Consider the following 23013-nt stretch of genomic DNA (forward strand, 5'->3'; position numbering starts at 1 on the left):
TACTACTAAGGAAAGGAAAGTAAAAGGAATTTCATTCCTCTGTCTTCCTCATGTTTCCAGCCTGAATCCTTAAAAGGAAGCCTAAAGGAGGTAGTATGCTCTTCCAGCTGTCCCTGGGGAGATCTGCTCAAGAAGCCTGGTGTGGTGTCTCCTGCCTTTACACTGTCCCAAAGCAATTCTTGCTTTGAGCTTCTTGAAAGCACGGAGACTGACTCTGTTTTTAATCTCTGCCCAGAGGGAAATGCAGTATGAAAGCAGGAGAGTTGGAAGTGTCTGTGAGATAGTAGAGGATGTCAGGTCTCCTGTGACCGCTCTTGCTCAGCACATGGTACAGGATGCTGTGTGCTGTCTCTAAACTCACCTGATGGCCATGAAGGTCCTTTTAATTACAATGGCACATATGTATGTTCTTTTATTTGATAATTCAAAAGAGGAGCACCTCACACTTGAACTACCACCTGGTTTTTGAGTAGCATCAGAAAGATCTGGCAAAAATCAGACACAAGAGTGACTAGAAGTGGGCACATACATACAAAATAGGCATCTAGGCCTGACTTTCTAAGCACAGTCTGCTGTGATTTGGGTCCCATTTTAGTCCTGCACAGCATCAAACTACTGAAATATTCAATAGGTTGATGATGGGATAATCGGAAGTTAGAGGCGGTGAAAATTTAATCTCCCTCTGCAAGATTAAATGGGAGTATTTATTTCTCACTGTGATTTATAATGCTCCCTTATGTTGGCACTTGCACATCATAGGAAAAAAAAAAAGAGAAATAATAAAAAGAGAAATTAATATCAAGAGAAGATTAAGAAATAACACATTTGAGTGGACTTTCAAATGCACCTTTTATATTAAGTTGCGTTATCCAAGGAGTGACAAGCTGAACAGAAATTTATTAGCTTTACATACCCTTTGTTTTGGATGTGTGACGCGATACTCTTCAAGAGTGTTATCCAAACTGACTTTCATGCAATAACAAGTGTGATGAAGAGCTGGAATCTGGTATCTCTTGCTCCCTGGACCCTGCGTGATGATAACATTTATTAGTGTTTTGCTGGTCTTCCCAGACTCTGAACTGACTTTGCATATGAGAAATAGTCTGCACCAAGATGCAGGCCAGGACCTTTCTTCACTACCACATCCCAACGAGCTGCTACAAGTAAATGTTCATATACTAAGATGAGTCTGGTCTCAAGAGATGCAACTCCACTCACATCTATGAAGCTGTTACATGTTTGTCCTCAAGACATCAAGATAGCATTCCCAGCCAAAATACATGGTTCTTAATCTTTGTGTGGGAAAATGACATATGGACAAATGTGTTCAAAATCATAACGAACTTCTATGTAAACTGAAGGAAAATTGAAGCTGTGATGTCAGGAATGCTAAAGGAGATCAGACCTGAGCTTTGTTTTTCCTTCAATATGTACAGAGCACATGTCCCTCCCTCGGTTTTGAAATGTTTTAACACGAAATTAAAATCATTATCCTCAGGAGTTAAGTACTGCAAAATTGTAATCCTTTCCATTAAAATCTAAGGATCTGCAAGGCAAAATGACCTGCCTGAGGTTACTTGTGAGCCAACTGCATCAACAAAAATGATTCTCTGCAGTCCCAAACCACCTTCTTTCTCAAAATGCACATGGACTAATTTATGTGTTTTTTGAAACATTCAGCCCACTTCAGCTTCAGGTCTTTTTTCTGTTGGATTGTTCAAAATGATGGGAATTTGCAAACTATAATGTAGTAATAATAGAAAATAGAGGGGAAGGAAATAATACTTTTTATGCCAACTATCAGTTCAGTAGGATTTTCACTTTATCAAGTACCAGGTGGTTTTTATTTAGATGGCGTAGTATGTGGCTGTTTGGTGGGCAGATGGGCATTCCATGTGTTTGAATCTGAGGGTAGGCAGCATATGTCTGTCTGCTGTTTGAATATTTCCTTCTTTGGAAAATAGGGTGACAATTTAAGGAAATCATGACTTTCTGAAAAGAGCCACAGGGCAGATTTAACTCCCACAGGACTCAAAGAGATCAGAGGAATTGGAGGAGGGAAATGGCGTTTCTGGCACTTCCCACAGCAGATCTCTGTTTTGAGGCTTCTTATTCCCACACAGGTGTTCAAAAGCCAGGTTGCTATTTGCACAACACTGCCATTGACATAACAAATTCTGCCAGACCCAGTCACACCAGAACATAACGTGCAATTTGTCAGCTTCTTAGCAGCCAGCGTTCTCAGTGGTCAGATAATGCTGCTGCATTGCACACACCCAGCCCCTCATCCCCCTGGTGTAAAGAAAGGACTGGAAATGTTTAAAGTATTTTAAATGGGAATAAGTAAGGAGACAAGAGGATAAAATTTAGGGCATGGTTATGTTGCAGCCTCGATGAGAATCACTGTAATATGGACATACCTGAGGCAGCTTTAAATTGCTAAGCATCTGTAACTGACAGGCCAGAGCTCAACAAGGACTGTGAAGCCTTTCGTAAAAACAGAGCAGTATCTATGTGCTATAGCTTGAAAACTAATGCTGGTATGACTAGAGTAAGCACAGAAAAAGATCAAGTCTGAACGAGGAAAAGGTCTGTGTCTGAAAGAGAAAGATACAATATGCTGAAGTGCACACAGTGCATATCAGGCAGGCTGCAATGCATTCCAAGTGATGTGCATTCCAGAAAGAGTTATTTGGGAAGTGGTTAGAGCTAAGGTGTAGAGAACAGACCATGGAGAGAAGTCTTGTAATGTGTGAGGGGTATACAAAGTGACTCAGGACAGCCTCCACATTGAGCTGAATATCATCTCTAGCCAACTTCTATTGATCCAGCCTCTGTGTTGCTTACCTCCTCCACGATGAACTGCAATTACTTAAAGGGGATCATTTACAGCATCAGAAGCTGAGAGGTAAAAAGGCATCAGAATCTGACTCTGGTATTCACATCATAATTAGGAAAATATTGCCCAACCCTGAAAGGAATAAAACCATCAAAATTTCGTTGGGAAAGGGAGAATGCACTCATGTGCAGCTCATCAGCAAGCTCATATACTTCGCAGTTCACAATGCCAAGGCATGGAAAGTAAATGCCCTGAAGTTTGCTGCTGATAGATTATTGTGCTCCTGAAATGGTAATACAAATGCACTGAATCGTGAAATGCAGCTAATATAATTAATCTTGCAATATTGTAAATCTGTTGGAGACAGATAACATGAGAATTTTGTTCTACTGTTTCACACTGCAGCAAAACCAATAAAGTGGTGTTTAGAAGGAAGCCTGGAGCCTAAATATTTCCAGGTGAATTTGGTGATTTAAGAAAAAAAAAACTGTTTACATAACCTTCCATAAAACCATACATTATGCATAACACCAGCTTGTTCCACCCTAGAACTGCTGCAAGAACTGCCTGAAGAATAAAGATATACTCTATATTATGTTCATTTTTAAAAGAAAAGTTAAGCAGTTGTATGAACATCTGAGGACTTGGAAGTTTTGGTGTTTGGGAGCTAGACTGTTTCAGTTTCAGACCACTGCAGTTAGAACATTCGTAACAGTAAGAATTCTCCAGTTATGGATCTCAAAATCGATGCCAGCTCTTTACAGAAACTGGATTTAGGAATATCTCAATCTATTTCACAGTCAGTAAGTTCCTTTATTTATTGCATTGCAAATTACCTTTCTGCAATCTTGCTGATACCCATGAGGAACATCCAGCTACCAACACAAACACTGGCCAACTTTCACCTTCCCAGGCTTTGAGAAAACCTGCTCAGATCAGAGGCAAACCAGTATGAAGGAACATTAATACTGGCATCACAAAGGAAGCGAGCTTGAGAAGCTTTTTGCAAAGTCATCTTTAAGCTTAAGTCAGCCACAATATGGAAACGAACTATGAAAAATGAGCGCAGGTGCTTAATTTTGAAAGACACATGCGCCTTGGCTATGAGGGGACTAGGCAGGTCCATGCCAGGTATGTAGAGTTCTGAGTAGCACAGAAGGCAGCCAACTTCTGGTATTGGCTTGGGGGTGCCCTGCCAGGCTTGATTTGGGGCTGTGAGTATAAGGCTCTTCTCTGAACCAAGGTCTTGCCCCACTTGGGATAATTCTCAACCCCTATGGGCCATTCCTGATTCCCAGTGCCTTCTTTGCATTACAAAGCAGGTGCAGGTTCACTGTTTGGCATATCTGGATTTCACCTTCTAAAATGCATTTGGTGTCAGTGGGGAAGATGACAAAATGGTAATTGTGCAAGCTGTATGAGGCTGGACATGACAGACTAATTAGCAGCTTTGAAATGTCTAACAGCAGGTTGACCACACTAATGTCATATAAAAATGTTGGCTGAAGCACAGAACTATTTACAAATATTTTTACTTGAAAAGCTTAGAGTTAATTGGAGCCAGTCAATTCTTCTGACTGAGAACCATTCAAACAGCATGGTGCCAAGTAAGGGATTGTCACTAATTGGACTGCATGAACCATGTTACTGATGAGCTACTACACCTTATCAGCCCCAGACGCAAAGAAACTAAGAATCTCTCCCATAAATCACCACTTTGCTGGACTCCACAAAATGAGAGGAAAGCCTTTATTATGGTCCATAGCCACTCACAGTTTAGACTTGCAAACATTTTTGTAAGCAGCAAAACACACTGTGTGAAATGGGAACACCGTTGCTATTGGCATAACTTTTACATGACCATCACAGAAAATTCAAGGCCTTGATCCAGACTGTTTCTTGTTCTTACTTGAAAACTCAGGACTAATTATCTGCACAAGTTGGTTATTTCTGAAGTAGCATGAAACTGGGTGGGCACCGCTCTCCTTTACACTGACTATATGCATTAGAAACAGGATTGCAAGGAGAAACAAGAAAAAGGGAATAGGACTTCAGGTCGGATCCATGCAACTTCAGGTTTTGCCTCTTGTTTTACATCTTTCTGAGGCTGGCAAAAGCTGAGCAGACTTGTCTGGGGATGGACCACAGAATTCAGAGCACTGCCAAAATGAGCTGCATTACCAATTCCAACTTATGCTATCTTCATGCCTGCTGGAATGAATACAGCCTTTTCTTAGCACTGTGGCTGGTACTCATCAGTAGAGTGAAGGGGAGGTAACTCATCTGGAAAATTCACCATGGAATCATTCTGCAAGAGAAGCAGTGTGGAATTTCCCCATTCTTTTTCTTTTTTGTTTTTTCTTTTTTTAATTTAATTGGATACACTCCTGAGTACCCTTTGGAAACTATGAACGGATGCCAGGATAGACATGTCCAGATCTATGGATGTAAAAGTGGTGTCAGTGAACCACTTGTAAGCAGTGTCTCCTGTGCACTTAAATACTTATAAACTTCAGGAAGAAAAAAATCTTCTACCTTTAGGGGTAAAAAGTACTGCTTTTACATTTAATTAAATGTATGACTCTAAGCATTCAATGAGAAATACAGAGCTAATAATAACTATAATTAACATCTCTCAACATTGACTGGCATCTTCACTCCTCCCAGAACTGAGCACACCCATGGGACATTACCACAGTAAGCAAACTACTGGCCTGGGAGCCTCCCAGATCTCCCAGGGAAAGGCAGTAGTGCCAATCTGACACTGCAAACCTGCCTTGGTTCCTTCCACTTATGCTCTCTCTTGCTGTCTCCTCTATGGCAGCCTGATGGTCAAGTCTAGCTCTTCAATTGGTTTGTCCTGTATTTCTCCCTTCATTTTCAGTTATATCTCTGCCTGGGAGTAAAGTGTGGAAGTGAAGAAACTCGGATCCGTGGAAGCATTCAGACCTAACTTTGCTCCATCTCCTGTCTTCTGACAATGTTACATTTTCAGTGACCTGGATCCCAGTTTCCAGACCCCTTTTCTCTGTAACTGGACTCTACCGGCCACTCTGTCTTCTATCACTTCACCTTGCTCTGTGACATACAGAACTACTCAACCAATGCAGTTTTCCCCATAAGAGTCTCTTACAGGTGGTCGTCCAGAGGTAGCTCTTGCTTCTAGTGTTTCTGGATCCCCAAAGATAGGATCCCCATGACCTTTCTAGGTACCGCCGTACTGCCAAGCTGCCTTCCTCTCAGGTGCCGAACTCCCCTTGTAAATTTCCACAGCAGTACTAGCAGAGAATTTGATCTCCATTGCCCTTGAAGGAGCAGACCACGCTTGAAAGAAGCCTTTGTAGCTAAACCAGATTAAAGTTCATATAGGGAAAAAAGTGACAAGTCTCTTTCTCCTGTGATCACTGATGTCATCTTTTATTCTGGCCACATCCTGAGTTTTTGGAGCATGAAGAGCCACCAGCAGATACGTTATCAGTCTTTAGGCCTAGCAAAAACAAAAGTATCACAACATATTTTGCTGTTCATCTTGCTTGTATCACATGCAAAGCACACTCCCTGTTGTCATTTGGCAATCCGATATCTTTAAGGAAGAAAATCAAGTCTGAAGAGTGAAAATTCCAGGGCAAGCATTTTGTTGAGCAGTTGCCTTTTGATCTGAGATGCTGATACTTACAGAAACAGCATTAATCAGAATTGTTTAGGTAAATAAAACCCGAAGTCCTCTTTCAAGCCCCAGTTCGGTTTGTCTTTATTCATGCAGAGCTGCACTGTGCTCTATAATCAGTCCCACAACACCACATCATGCTCCTCTATTTCCTGCAGTGCTCATGGTAGTATCACAGGACATGGTTGCAAGTCAGAGCAATCAGGGGAATATAACTCACCATGCAGTTTTTTATGTGGCCATATGTCAGCCAAACTTGAGAAAGGCTAGTGTACACTGAGTCTGGATTGGGTCAATCTCCCCCTCAACACCTCTGCATCCTCAGGGGTCAGTTCTCACCTCTTTGCCTGGGCTGCTCTCGAAATGCTATGTCCTAATTAACTTCAGCAAGAGGATCCAGTGCATAGGATGCTTTTACTAACAACTGCCAAAAAGTGTATGAGAAGCTCTCCATTTTCACCTTGCCTCCATTGCTGTAAAATGATGAGAAATATTCCCAGCTGATGCTGAAGCATTTTGAGCCTTTCTTGAACAGCAGCTGAGATGCAGTTCACCACAGAAAGAGCTGAATCATAGAATCATAGAACAGTTAGGGTTGGAAAGGACCCTAAGATCAAATACTCAACAGCTCACCTTTGCTTTTCATCTGAACAGTCTCCACAAAAGTGATTGCAGTGTCAGTGCTGTCTGTGGTGCACAGGTCTTGGATGGTGGCTATTGCAAGCAACAAACATTTGTTTTCTAACTTCCTTTCTCTAACTACAACTAATCTGTGATACAGAGGTGCTTCCTCAGATACAAAAACTGAGGAAGCAAGATCCCTGAGAGAGATTACAGCTGCCTGCTTTTTGTATTCACCTTGCATTTAGGACTTCAAAGTTCATGCAGCTATAACAAGGGAAGCTACTAAAATACCATGGCTCCAGGTCACTCCCTTTCTTCTGTGACAAGAAACCAACCTGAAGGGCCTCAGTGTGAGCTGCAATTCAGCAGCAGGGCTGCAAAATAGTTTTGCAGAAAAAATGCCTGTTCATTTTCCTAAGAATTGTTGGAACAATTTCTTCTTCTGTTATGAAAGCTGACAGGGATCTTCTTTTAAGCTGTCATTCAGTCAAAAACTGTAGCTGCAAGATGTGGTTATTTATCTTCATTGGAAAGTTGAGAATTCTGGGGGAGAAAGATCCCCAAAAGCATCCCCAGCAGCAGTCTGTAGATGAATTTTCAGTTCATGACAGCAGGAATTGCTTCACCAGGAGCTTATTGAGAAGAGAGGGGAAAAAAAAAGGGGGGGGGGGTGGAAACAAAACTAAAAAGCAAGCCTCATTATGAATCTGGTCCAGAGAGGGAGCAATCATGCTGAAAGCAGAAGCTGCAATTTAATATATGCAGAAGATGGGACTTTATTCCGCACTCAGAAAAGAGAATGTGCTGCTAATGAAAGTATATTAAAAAAAGAGCTAAAAAAGGTACCACAAAAGGACCCTTTTTACATATGAGTAGAATGTGCCTTATATCTATTGAAGCTCCCTGTTCAGAGAAGCAGCAGTCCTCTCCTTCGTTGTCTGCTCTGACCTGCCAGTGCTTCAGAATGGTCCATTCTTTTGGTGAAGAGCCAGCCTGGTTAATGAAGGCAGTGATTTCCCATTTTTGGAACAGCTGTTCGTTGGGTGACACCTAGGAAGCTAAGCATGCAGCATGCTTCACAACTATTTCAGTCCAACCCCAATCTTGTATTTAGATCTAGAACTTCTGAGGAAAACTGATGGTTTAACGATGGGATCATTTGCACTGTGGGGTACCTTGCCATCCCTGTGGGGATCTGAAGCACTTCAACACATCCTTAGAGCCAACAACTGCAGCCATGGCACAGAGGCCATCAGTCCTGAAGCTTCAGCACTGAGAAAGAATGCAAGATGCAATAATGGCTTCTTTGTCAGAAATCTGCAAACATGCCCTGACACTGCAGGACAACCCTCCCATGTACACTGATACTCCTTCCCTAGGATATGCTGGATGTGGAAAAGCCAGGAAGTTACACATGATACCCAGAACCTTTAGGGGCTAAGCAACATACCCAAGGGCAGCTCAAATGGAACCAGACACTTGAAATATACCTTTCTGACGGGAACTGGTACAAATTAAATAGTAACAATCAACACTTTCAGTTGCAATGATCAATGCAATGTGTCATGTTCAGATGGTATGGTAAGAGATTCACACATTTCAAAAATAATTGCTATGTTTATTACTTATTAGCTGAAAAGTAGGTGAGAGCTGAGGAGCTGCTAAGGTTTCAAAGTCTGGATCCAGAAAGATATGTTCAGGCCCTGATTTGCACCCATGGTAATGGCTGCCTTGAACATCGTTACACTAAATGTGACCCCGGTAACTCAAGGTGCAGAAGGAAGTGTATCCTGGTCACATCACTTCAACTATACCATAGGATATCATATATATACCATAGGCAATTGGTTTTACCATGCCACACTTAACAGACCATCTGGGCTGGATAACATGACTCTAAAAAGCTATGTTATCCATGTTCATAACAAAATTCAGCAAAAGCTTTCAAAATATTATGATCTAGACTGAATATACCAATGGTTTGGAGAGAGAAGAAGCTAACACCTCTTAGGAGAACGATGAACAAAAAGTAGGTAAAAAGCACAGAAACTAGGATCACAGCGTTACAGAAAAAAACAGGGTGGGAATTGGACTTTGACATTCTGTTTAGAAATGGACCAAGAATGAATTTGTAATTTTTGAAAGCTGTAGAATAATTTCACTTGAGGATTAATCAAACAATTTGTCCTGAGCCGATAAATATTTCATTTTAGTATTGATAATTTAAAAGAAAATATGAAAACAAACAAGCTCCGTACCAAAATTTCCGAATATTTCATGGAAAAAATGTTGGCAAAAAGCTACTAATTTAAATGGATTTCAGGATTTGTGTGCTCTCCTCCAATCATAAACAGCTGTGCGAAAGCAACATAAGTATGTTCATTGCACTTATGCCATAAAATCTGCATTCTCTGCTTTGTTCCTAAATTCTAAGTGTAAAAAATAAGCTTCATTTTATAGGTCCACCAAGAAAGACTGCTGCCTTGTGAAGGCCAGAATTACATTTTAAGATATACACACAAACAGCTTCAGCTGCTTGTTTTGCTTTGTGTTTGCTGTCAATGCTTTTGTTGCTATAGATTATTTATAAAAGATATATAAAAATCTTCCAATTGAAGATTAGTTAGATTCAAATTGTGTCAGAAGAGGAGGAATTTCAGCTGGGAGAGAACACAAGGCAGAAAATTATTATAATTCGAAACAGAAGAAAGAATGGAACAGCGAGGCTTTCAACTTAAGAGAAAAGTCTGCCTACTGCAAGCAAATCTTTTTAGAAATAATTGCCTATGATTAGTGTTTTAAAATCTGCAAAATCGCTGTCTTGCTATTGAGCAGAGACAATGCTGAGTTGAAACAGCAATGGAAGAAAAGGAAAGAAAAGCATTTGCATTATTTCTATACTTACACCTGGACACATTGAAGCTGTGCTTGTCTCCTGGACAGTGCTGCCAGCTGAAGGGCTTTGTCCACTGCAGAGGTGTCTATTGGTCTAGCAGATCACTAAAGAGAGTTTGGAGCTGCTGGACAGCTTTTCTGGCATGGAATCTATTGGTGATTGTGTGAATCTCCTCTTCACCTGCCTCACTGAGTCACAGGTGTTGATTGCAGTGGCAGCAGCCAGAGATCCCCACCACACTTTCACGACTGACTTGTCTGCAGGGCGAGTGTACATGGGGCACAGAAAACAGGGTTTTATCAGGGGTGTCGCAACCCAGTAACCTGCCTTTGACATTGGCAGGCGGCAGATATTCAGGGAACTGGTCTGTCAAATAAGTTAGAAGGTGTCATTCCCTGAGATTCCCTTCCAACTTCAGGAAATCCACATTTTTGAGATTTTCTGAGCAGGAATTTGCCTCAAGATTCTGATGAATTAATGATGAGCTGATCTTTATCATATTCTAGAAATAATCCTTCTGTGGATCTTCCCACTGCTAAAACAAACCCTACACTTTGTCACATTTTCCACCATCATTTCAGCACTTCCTTCACCTGACATCCACCACAGACCAACACCACAGCCTTCTCCAGATGAGTTTTCAGATGTACCACCATGGCTTACACTGATGGGTTAAAGCGGTCTCACTCTTTTCTATTCAGTGATATCCATTCACTATCAAATTAATATGTCTGAAAAAAAAATGATAGACTACTGGAATCCTGCAGAGTTCTTTAGTGGCATTTGAATGCCATGAATTTTGATAGCCCAATCTGAAGTTGAAGCTACCACATGAAGAAAAAGCAGCCTGATTCCATATGTCTGCATGCATACACCGCAGAAGGCAGTGTCCACTCAACCCAACTGATGCAAGAATTACTTTGCAAAAGCCCTGAGCAGTTCTTAGTTATTATTCTGACACAGAAGAAGCTGTGTATAATATGGTAAGGGATCAAGAGAGAAAATAAGCCAAAGCGAGCCTGTTGATTTCATAAATTCATCCAAACATCAAGGCAGTGAAAGAGAGAAAGTGACAGCTATAACAGCTACAGTATAGCTGTGCCTGTGTAATGCACTTCCATCAAACTAGTTATTGAACAAACACATACCCAGAAACATGTAACAAGATTTTGACAAGTTAGCAAGTACTTCTACTTTCGACAGTTAATAAATAGTTTATGCTGTCCCAAACACACACAAAAACTGTAGTTAGCAGTGGAAATTTTATGATTTTCTGTATCTCTAACAAACATGAATGTAAGAGTGCAAAATTGTATGTTTTATTTATGCTTCTATATATAACTATGGGATTGTTAGTAATCCCCTCTTTTCCTACTACCTATGGAGTGCTGTCCAGTTGATTAGCTGAGATTTATTCACCTCACTCACGTGTTTTATTGTTATTTTTAGTTCAGGATAAAAGCTGGAATAGTTAATTCCACCAAAGGAGTGCCAGCATTTATCTGACCATGACAACACTTGCTTTTATCCAAACAGCTCCTGAAAGGGAAAACTATTTTGTTTACAAAGGCAAACCTTGCACAGTATGTGTTTATTCAGGAGTCATGCAGTGAGCAATGGAGCCCTATTTCCATGGTTTTCACAACTAATGAAGAAAATAGACAGCAATTGGCTTATGTGGAAGGTTTTGGTAGTAGAGGGTGGATACAGGAGTGACTTCTGTGAGAAGCTGCCAGAAGCTTCCCTATGTCCAACAAAGCCAATGCCAGCTCCAAGATGAACCTGCCACTGGCCAAGACTGAGCTCATCAGCAACAGTGGCAGCACCTCAGGGATAACATATTTAAAAAGCAGCTTAAGTTACTGCACAGGAGCAATTGCAGACAGAGAGAAGAGTGAGAATATGTGAGAAAAACAGCTCTACAGATACCAAAGTCAGTGCAGAAGGAAGGGGGAGATGCTCCAGGCACCAGAGCAGAGGTCCTCGTGCAGCCATGGTGAGGCAGGCTGTGCCCCTGCAGCCCATGGAGATCTATGGTGGAGCAGGAGGATGTGCCCCTGCAGCCCAGGGAGAACCCCATGCTGGAGCAGGAGGATGCCTGAGAGAGGCTGTGAACCTGTGGGAAGCACATGCTGGAACAGGTTTGCTGGCTGTACTTGTGACCCCACAGGGACCCATGCTGGAGCAGTCTCCTGAAAGACTGCATCCAATGGAAGTAATCCACACGGGATGAGTTCATGATGAACTGCAATCTGTGGGAAGGACTCACTTTGGAGAAGTTCATTGAGGACAGTCTGCTGTGGGAAGGACCCCATGCTGGAGCAGGGGAAGAGTGTGAGGAGTCCTTCCCAGGAGGAGGAGGTAGTAGCAGAGTCAACGTGTAGTGAACTCTCTGTATGCCCCATTCTCCGTCTCCTTGCTGCTGAAGGGGAAGAGGTAGAGAATTTGGGAGTGAAATTAAGCCTGGGTAAACAGGAGGGATGGGGATAAGGTGTTCTTCAGATTTGGTTTCATTTCTCATTATCCTGATCTTATTTGATTGGTAACAAATTAAACCAATTTCCTCAGGTTGAGTCTATTTTGCCTGTGATGGTAATTAGTGAGTGATCTCTTCCTATCCATATCTCAACCCAGGAGTCTTCCATTATATTTTCTCTCTCATGTCCAGATGAGGAGGAGAGCTATAGGCCAGCTTTGGTGGTCACCTGGCATGCATCCAGATTCAATCCACCACAGTAATGCCTGCCTAGAAGCAGATCTGCTCAGCAAAACAGCTGAGAAGTTACATTTCCAAGTCCTGAAGTGCTGAGTTGCCCTCCCAGTTTAAGTACGCAGATAGATAGCCAAACAGGTGTCAGCAGGGCTCAGAGACACTTTCATCTCCCCCCCCCCAAACTGCAAGCAGGGCTGCAGGCAGATAGCAAAAGCATGAAAATTGAGAAACAGGTTCCCCAGCATCTTTCACAAAAGCAATTTAAGGGATTGTAAACTTCCTCTCCCAAGATAAACACAGGTTTTCATAGCCTGATCTTCAGATACAAGGCATTTTGAAGTAATTGATAGCAATCAGGCAGGAAAATACTGTTTCAGGGATCTTTAAGTCTAAAAGAGACTATATCCCTCAGCTGAGACAAGTGAGCAAGGGTCCAGCCCATCTAAGCAAGAGATGTGTTGGGATGGGGTATACCATACCACCCCATCCCCATGGACACTGGTACTTAAACTGCACCTCTCTGAGCCAAAGAGAGAAGCCCTTACACCCTTAAAAAGAAGCCCTCAGTTTGGTCCCTACTGTTTTCTAGTGCTCAGGATACTGGAGGGAAATGTGCGACCTGCAGTAAAAATAAAACAAGTGGTGTCTTCTTTGCAGTAAGAGGCATGAAGATCATTAAAAACAAACATGGGTGGTGAGACTCTCTTCTTTCCCACAGCCATATCATGATTCTTGCACAGGTAATACTGAAAGCTGTTAAAAATATAAGAAAGAAAAAGCCAGCAGAACAAGACAGGAATATCTTCTTTATAAACTTCTCAGAGACAAGGATTCCCTTGCAAACCAGCTGGTTTTGGTTCTGCCTTTCAGCTATTTGCAAAACCCATTCTATCATCGTTGTATGGTATCTGCACATACCGTGTCAGAGGTTGGGATTTCTAAGGGTGTGCAGAGTCATCTGTTTTCCCGGTATTGCTCTTGTAGCAATTTGAGGGGAAGACCATTTTTTAGAAAGAAATTGAAATGGCTGACTAAAAGGTTTTCTTGAAAAAGGAAGAGATTTGGAAGCTTAGGAAGGATTTGTAGTTGGAGGGGAAAAAAACCTTGCCATGAGTGGAAAGGCCCCTGCAGGTTTCACCAGAGCAAAGCAATAGGAAGGAATGAGACTTTGCAAGCTCTCATCAACAGTGTCTTCTGTACCTTGTCTGGGTACTTTCTCTGTGTTTTGTTTGGGAATCAAATAAGAGATGTGTACTCATATAGGGCACCACATATTTAAAACTTTCCCTCTCATTGTCCCCTTCTTCAGTGTCATTTTAACCAAGATGGACTTGCTGTTTTCACATCGCCCGTCCTTTGAAGCATGGCCATCAGCAGCATGGGCCCAAGGGACTTGTGAAGACCAGAGGAGAGGCGGCAGGTTTATTGTGGGCTGTGAAGGCTGTATTCTACTTTGAGTTCATAATCGAGCAAATCCAACAGCAAGGGGAAGGCAGGACCCGTTATATTGGACCATCCCTGGTCTGGCAGAGCCTCTTGGCAGTCCTGAGGCTCTTGGGCAGCTCCTGCCCTGTGCAAGTTCCACCAGTTTACCAACACTGAGAAAGGCATGACTTGTTTTGTATACTATCAGGTGTCATGGGTTGTTGGCCACAGCTACACTAATAAATCTAGAGATTATTCCTTCCTAGGTCTCACTTACAAAAGGTTGTGCTTGGGTCATGCTTCAGCCCTGAGGTCATGGGACAGCCACTCTGCATCTGCTTAATTGGAAGGGAAGCAGAAATTGTAGTGGAAAAACAGTTCCCTCGAATGTAATACTGACATCTCTAAACACAGAAAGCATCAGAAAAAATCTAGAATTTATTATATTTAAAACTCATGTATTTAAGTTATAGCTGTTGATTTTGATGGGACCTGACATTATTTTTTTAATATCTTGCATGAGTGGTGTCATAAAACCCACTTTCATAAAAAGAACTTGAAAAATATCAGAAGCACAAAGACAAGCCGCATCTGAAATTGAACCAAGAAATCTGTCTTCATCAGGCTTGCAGTATTTTAGATCCACAACATTTCTGAATGGCTGCAAAGAACTGAATGGCTGTAGATAAATTACCCTGAAAGCACTCTAAAATGTCAACACCCACCACTGAAGAAACTAAATTCAATCTAATAACATCATCTGAACTAGCAATGCAGGTTAATGACCTTCTACTTCACCATCTAATGGGCCACACAGCTTACAAGAATAAATGGATTGTAGAACATAACTACATATACTGGAATTTGATAAATAAATTAGTATAACACTAATTTGGACTAAATTGCCATCTTTTAAAGTCATATAGCAATTAAACTTTCTAGTGGCACAGTGCCTAGTTCTTTTATGCTGTGGAAAAATATTTTCTCTGATTACAGTACTGATGAAACATTACTGACATAATTTCTGTATAACTGTTTTGATCCCCAAAACAAATTCCCTCCAAATCCATTACCTTACATTGAAAAATATCTAGAGGATTAAAGAAAGAGATTGAATGCCACTCTAAGTCTTCATAGGGAGAGATGAATTACCCTGTTTTAATGCAGCACTAAGATGTCCATTATAACAGCATTCTTTCAAGCACTTACCCTGTGTGGAATTTAAAACATGAAATTTGGTCCTATTCCTCACATAGCACTATAGCAGAACAGCTGATGGCATGGGAGCATCAGGGATTGTGTGGGAAGGTGGAGAGTAGGTGTTTGGGATCTGGTGTCCTGCTCCACTCTTCATTCACATTGTTAAGTCCTGGCCAGCTCTGTTTTGTCCCACAGTTCAGGAGCGCTCACATCCAGGAACTGCTCTTTGTACAAGAGCAGCTGTGAGGCCTAGTGTTAATGTCTGCATATTATAACAGATTTGGTTACTTTGGTTATTTAGGTGATATCTGCTGGATGTTTTACTCTTTAGAGACCACATGAAAAAGGCCACTATGCAAAGCAGGACATACAGCTCAGCCTGAAACCTGATGCTTTCTACCAATAGTTTTATCTGTTTAATCAACAGAAAAAGAATTTGGGTTTTATAAAATGAAACATTAGCAAAACTTAAGCCACATCAAAATATTACTCCTTGTGACACCTAGATAATCCCCAGATATCCTCAGCGGGGGTGCAGAGAAGTGCTGTTCACATTGGGGCAGACCTGACACTGCTTGCACTCCAAGGGCTTTCCAGAGAGCTGTGTTTTCAGTGCCAGAGCCTCTGCTGAAGCTGTGCATGCAGCAATGTGCTCCAGGGACAGTCCCCTCTGTTTTGTGAAAGCAAACATGACAAGCCTAAAGAAAGCACAAGAGTAATATTTTTGTAAATCTTTTGTTCCTAATCTTTTGCTCCTAAATAAAGCACAAGCACGTAAAGGAGAGTCAGCCTTCACGTACAAAGGGAAGGAGTCAGGAGGAGAATATCTCGCTCCCAAAGGGCCTTGGTGGGGTCACAGCTTCATTTGGATACATGCAAAGAGACGAGGCAAAGGCTGTGTGATTATTGACACTTTGCAGGGGCAGATGTAAGCCTAGAGGACTGATTAATCAGTTGCACAACAGAGCTGCCATCAGACTATTTATCTTTCAATTAAACCAGGCTACCTCCAAGTGTAAACTTCATTAGTTTTGCTCATAGTCCCTTCTGAATATAGGGCAATAAATGAGTTACTGTTTTTTGAAGCCTGAGTTGTTTCCAGGGCTGCCTTTCCCTTAGCGGCAGCTCCCTTGTCTCCTGCAGCAGTGCCGTGTGCCAGAGTAGCTCACACCCTGGATCTACTTCCCCTGCACCCAGCCTCAGGAATGACAGCAGACTAACAGTAATGAGATGTAATCTTCAAAACCCACACTGAGTATATCACAGCTCTGTGGTTCTGCAGGTCAACTGACGTGTTTACCCCAAACTGCCCACTAACATGCCTCAAGCAAGCCTTTTCTTCTTTATTTCATTGCCACATTTTCTCTCACCTCAGTTCCTGAGTCTTTAGGCAAGTGGGAATAGATCAGAAAAGCATCAAATACCACAAAGATTTATTTTATCGGTTTTCTCTTAAGTGTTTAGTACCTCGTGAAGGTACAAGCTCGATAAATGTCAGAGGGCTTATTTGGTAAAAGCATCCAGACGCTTGGAGTCTTATCTGGATTTCTGGAGTATGCAAAATTGGATTGCTGGTCTTAAGAGAGTAATCTCAGATGGGATTTTTTAATCCTTCTGTTGGCAACTCCAGCCTGCAAATGGAGTGGAAAGCTGTTCACCCAAAGCTATTGAAAACTTGAAAGCTTTAGCCTTTACCAGTGTGGTTATCTCTGAGAACAAACTCCTGCTGGAACCACAAAGCATACACAGCACCTCATGCACGAATACAGCTGTTTCAAAACCATGATTGCATCTGGCTCCTTGCCCACCTCCACACATGTGTATCTGCTTCTCTAGTGGTATATAAGGGGTTTCTGGGAACAGGGCACTGGGAAGGATGCTTTGCTTTGCATGGAAAGCTTTTCCAGGAGCATGGTGCTCTGATTATTACTGACCCCATATTTATTCATACCCAATTGTTCTGGAAATAAGACTTTTTCCTTGAGCTCAGATGACACCTTTTCTTTGCCAGTGAATAAGCAGAAGTTTTGCAGAAATCCTGTAAGGCAAAAGGCAGCATTAGGCATCCATTTACTAGTCATTAGTCATTTGGTGTTGAATGGCTAAAAATCTCCTCATTCCTTGCCAGAATAATTCAACTCTTGAAATAATTAGCAAAGTGTTAGCTTCAAAAAGGTGTAATTCTGATTAAGTTAGGCTATTTTTCTCCTACACTGTACTAATCACTGCCTTTCGCTCACAGATACAACCACCTTGGATATTTAAGCCACACTGAAGCATCAGGCCCCAAATAGTGCAAGCAGGAAAAGCATTCATGGGATTATCTTAATTTTTCCTGCATAGCTCCCTACTAAGTGGAAACTGTCAAGCTCTTCCTCTCCTCCTTCCCCCACCCAGGGACAAAAGCTTGCAAATCAATAGCCATTCCAGACATTGTAGTTTTAGTTAACAACCTATTTTATTAAATTCAGGAATCTAGCATTGCAGCTGCTCTTTTTTTAAATATAAATTATGAAAGCATTTTCTTTTTGGCTTAGGTTTTCAAATTAAAATGGAGATGCTTCACATTACAGCTTCTGCTTCTGTCAAGCTGCTTGGGTGAGTCAGCAGAGTGGAGGAGAGAGCTTCCCCAAGCATACCAGAGAGGGACTGGAGTCGCAGGGGGTATGGGAAGCTTTCTCTAAAGCCCTACAGTTCTGAATTTGGAATATGAATATGAAACCATTCAGGGCGGGATTTCAGTAATTTGTAGGAAATTAGTAATTCTGAAAGAATAGCCCACAGAAATCCAAAGAGCTAAAAATAAGAGTCTGAGGATGTGCAGCACCATGTAATGAATGAGGAGACCTCCACATAATCCTGTGGCAGTGTACTGGGGTTTTACTGTTTGTGTCCTCAAGATGGTGAATCTCTAGTATCAGATTTAGCATTGCTATAGGCCATAGTTAGGATGATCAAAGGGCAAGAGTTGCTTAAGAGAGATCTCTCTCTCAGCCTTTTCTATCTCGTGTTCTTCCTACCATAAGAAGGCATCAGGTAACTGAGTAATTCAGGTAGCTGGATAATTTAGCTACCTGGATTTCCCCAAATAAATAGCATTTAAACTTCTGTCAGCACTCCCTGCAATGAGCTCCCTTAATCTATGTTCACTCATAACTGTTACACAGCATCTTTTGTATAGTCATGGTAGCATTTTAATCTGAAGAAGGAAGCAAAATTTTAATCTTTAGTTCCTGAAGATGAAATAAGGCAGCTCTCATACTACTGAATTCATGCTCCATGCCCCTGTTGGTATATTGGAGTAATGGGGCTTCAATAGAATGTCAGTATTTTACTTGACTGGAAGTTCATAACTTTTTACACTGAGTTTCAGGGTCTGTTCTTCAACTCACTGTAATTATAATTGGCAGGGGGAAACGCTTTACAGATGACCCTCCTCCCCAGGTGACTTTCCCATAAATAGACCTGAGCTCTGTGTAGTCTGCAGCACTCAGGCAGAGCTCTGGACTGTATCACAAAGTCTCCTTTAATAGGTTCACCTCAGCAGATGTAAAGTCCTATTGAATCTTAAAGGAAAGATTATTTGAAAAGCCTACACACATTTCACTGATGGCTTGTCACTGAGAGACAGCAAGTAAAAAATCTGAGTAAAAGGGTCCCTAGGAGCCTCAAATCTGTAACGCTGCCAGGCTACACAGCCCCTGTATATTTAAAATTAGGGTAGATTAAATAATTCATCTATTTTAGAAGGACATTGTGCATATTATGCGTTGCATCCTCTGCTATGCTGCTGGTACCCTGTACTTTTTTCATGACAGAATCTATACATTTAATGCGCTCCCTCCTGATTTAGAGCTTGATAACATATGGCAAGTCATCAAACAGAAATTATCGCTAATAGATAACTGCCAATCAATTTCCATTATGCCCAACAAGATATGACTGAGCCTTATTTTTACAAAGCATATTGATTTGCAGAGCTGATTTCCCTGTCGTTTCAAACATCTCCATGGGATATGTCAATTGAGCTTGCTGTATGCATCTGCTGCAATGAACCAGGTGCTTATTTTCTCTCCTTCTCTCTGGCCTGAAGATTATTCATTTTGTTTTTTGAGTTTATCTGAAGGCCACATATCAAAAAACCCTGTCTGTTATACAAGAGAAAAGCCAAATCCCAAGGGATAAACAGAGGAGGATGACACAGTTATAATACTGAAATGGGTTAAGGTGACATCATTTCACAGCTTTCCATCCAAACTACAAGACATTTCTGTGGGAAATGAAATTATTTACTTGCTGGATTATGGTAAAGGAAAAATGTGGCCACAGCTATTTGGTTTGTATATGCTTTCCCACCTGGTGCAAGTGTGCTCATTGGGGCTGGAGAGATGCTGCCTCCTACCCATCCCCTGCTATGGGACTGAGTCAATATGAAATGCCCCTTGGAGCTAGGAGCTGCCATGAAGGTGATATGTGCAAGGCATCTAAACAGCTCCCTGACTAGGAATGGCTCTTGCCTTGCTTCTTGGATGCACTGCTGGTGCTGAGATAAGGGAGAACAATGTCCCTAAGTAGTCACAGAAAGAAGAAAATAAAGGCATACCCTGTCCATAGGGTACATTTGAGACAGAAAATTGTGTAGAGTGTTCACCTTCCCTCACCAAGTTTCAGACAACACTTCAATATCTTGAGGGCAACCTAAGAAACAAGGGAGCAAGAGCTGCCATTTTTGCCTGTGCTACCAGAACACTAGTGTATTTGGCATTGTTACCTAGAAAAGTAGCCCAGCTTTTATCAGACAAGCAACCCAGGGGAATGCTGCCATGGTATGAACATCTCTGCTCTACTTGAGGTAGATGCATCAGGGCACGCGTGAAAGCTGGGTCAGTAAAACCTTGGACAAAGCAAAGTCCAGAAGTGTATGTGTCAACCAAATTCAACATTAAATGACGCTGAAGATGAGGAGGAAGGGAAGAGGGCAAAAAGAACCCTTCCAAGCCCTCAGTAGTATAGAATTTCACCTTTGAAATACAAAATGGATTTGATTTTCTCCAAGTAAAATTTACGTTTTTTTAACATAATATTATCTCTAGCCCTTCTAAAATCTACTAACAACATTTGACTGAGTGACTCTCTTAGGAAAGTGAATTTCACAGCCTGACTACTTTTTAATTCTTTGAAACCTGCAAGCCATTAATTTAATCAAATAAAAGACTGGTCTTCAGTTCTGGGGCTTAAAAGAGAGAACTGATCAGTTTTTGATTGTCCATCAATCTTGTAAAGGAAATCACTGTAGAATTTCTATTAGAGGCAGCCACACTGCTTGGGACTTTTTAAAGGGACATTAGAGGAAAATCATGGCAAATATATAACATAGGGATATACTGGCTGGGTTGGGGATAGATTCTCCATCACTGAAATTAGTGGAAGCAAAGCCATATCTGTGAATGGTGCTGCTTCTGTGATTTCTACCATATACTTCTGCCTGCCCAAGATTCTTCAGGGAAATCTCCCAAACCAATAAAATTACTGACAAAATGCAGGAATCAATCCAAAGACTGGAAATGCCTGACAAACCAGACCCAAGAATCCAGTGAGTCTATGTAAGAAGCCAATAAGAAAGGGAACTGATCAGTGGGTGTTAGAAGGAAGTATGTTGGATAAGCACGATGCAGTCTGAGAATGCGGAACTCTGCTCTCCAGGGCATATGCCAGGACTTCTTATTCTGTGGCTTTTTACCTAAACATCCAGATTATATGTCCAACAGGTAATTACCATGCAGTTTACTTCTTAAGGTGATTTGGAAAACACCTTTGCTCTGCAACAGATAAATATTAAAATGTGTGTGCCCACAAAAACTGAAACAACTTTCAGGGTAACGGTCCTGAAATACATACAGAGCTACTTTCTTCTGTTGCATTTCACAGAAAACCAGATACAAAAGGCACCTTTGATAAAAGTTCAAGACCTAGAAATGTCAAGAATATACCTTCAGTGCTAGTTCTCAGGGAGCTGGAAAAGATGTAAAGTGATTTGAAGAAAAAAATAAATGCTCTGTCCAACTTCTGTATCTGGGCTGGGTTTATATACATATATAAGTATGTATATATATGTACATATATTTAGGCATTGAAAAGCCTAAAGGTGTTACAGGAAGAAAGATTGTGGTGGAAGAAAATTGGAAATGAAGTTACTAGGGAGGACAGTAAAAGAGCTGGGGTGTTAAATGGTGACTTCACAAATGTCCTTTCATGGGGATGCACTGAAAGTATTGCATCTAAAATAATGCTAGCTCTATCTCTGCTCATGTAGGTGAATCTAGGATGAGTAAGACTGTGCTTAGTTTAAAAAGTAATGCTAAACTGTAGTCACTAAGAAGAGAATGTGAATTAGTCTGAAGTAATAAATTTATTGTTAGGAAAAGATAATCCTTGCACTCTAGTTCATTCCTCCATAAGAATGATAGGCAAGCAAAATAAGAGGACAGGTTTATAATAACCCAGGCTGAGACTGTGGGCCTGATGGACGTCTCTTTGAGTCCTTGTTCCCCACATGATTTGAAGTTATTAAATTACATAAAAAACAAATCTTGTGGTCCAACACTTTCCTCTTTTCCAGGGCCTCAACATGAGATACAAAGTACAAGACAGACCTGAAATCAATTTATGGGGGAGGTGTAAAAGCCTGTGAATAAAAATGGGGTGCAGACAGAAGATGTTCTGTGAATGGAAGCAACTTCAGTTGCTGTTTCATTCATTTTCTCTCATACACTTTTAATGACTAACAAGAACACTTGGGATACTCCAAAACTGAGTAACTTTGGGGGACCTGAGATAAGGATTTTTTTCCTGGGGGGTACACAAAGACACCTTAGTATTTCTACAGTAATTGCAAGTTCTAAGTAGACGACTGGGTATTCCTTTTCATAGTGAAAGATTCTGAATACCCTAAGAAACTACTTGGTTTGATATTCAAAAGAAACACAGCTCTGAGTGTGGAAGCAGACAGTTGCAAGAAGTTTCTTCTGGTTTAAATAGAATGTTCATTTCAATTATCTTTCTTTACCTCTGCCAAATATAGCACATTAACCAATGCAGTCATAATCTTTTCTCATATACATATCCAGAGGAAGATGCTGCTTGTGCTACTCTTCCAGCCAAAGAGATCAGCATTGATTTGGGGAGCTGTATTCTCTTTTTACTGGTTTGGGAACTACAGTAGGACAAAAATGTGGGAGCCTACAAGAAAACCAGGAGAGGTATCTTTGAGATGACAGCCTCTCTTTCACCCAGTGATTCGCCTCCCCAGGTGACAGCATTTGCTGGCACATTAGCAGCAGCTGATGAAAAGTTGGACACCTGGCTGCCTCACAAACAGGCCTGGGAACAAGCAAGGAATTAGATATGGTTTTGAATTACGATTTGCTAGATCTGAATTTTAATTTTATGTGGTTTCCCAGATAAAAAGCGGTGGCGTCAGCTGCAATTCCAGAACCACGGTTAGACTGTGATTTGTGTATTAAAATAAGATCAGGAGTACTTTGGTTTATAATATTTAACCAGAGATAGAATGCAGCCCTTTCAGGACAAGAATGTATTGATTCTGGTAAGTTTTTTACGGCCTTGTTTTGAAAGACATCAAGAATCAG

General features: G+C 41.3%; 1 long non-coding RNA gene across 1 annotated transcript; it reads right to left on the minus strand.

Moving 5' to 3' along the window:
- Window positions 1-2875: 2875 nt before the first annotated feature.
- On the minus strand, window positions 2876-10154 carry LOC134155059 (uncharacterized). Its single transcript, XR_009961412.1, has 3 exons — window positions 10036-10154; window positions 3676-3765; window positions 2876-2971 (listed from the first exon to the last, which is right to left on the minus strand). It is a non-coding gene; the product is annotated as an uncharacterized LOC134155059 (long non-coding RNA).
- Between the last annotated feature and the right edge of the window lie 12859 nt (window positions 10155-23013).

The sequence above is a fragment of the Pezoporus occidentalis genome, unplaced genomic scaffold (assembly GCF_034315485.1).
Source record: "Pezoporus occidentalis ecotype Australia unplaced genomic scaffold, CSIRO_AGI_Poc_V1 ctg73, whole genome shotgun sequence".
Lineage (NCBI taxonomy): Eukaryota > Metazoa > Chordata > Aves > Psittaciformes > Psittacidae > Pezoporus > Pezoporus occidentalis.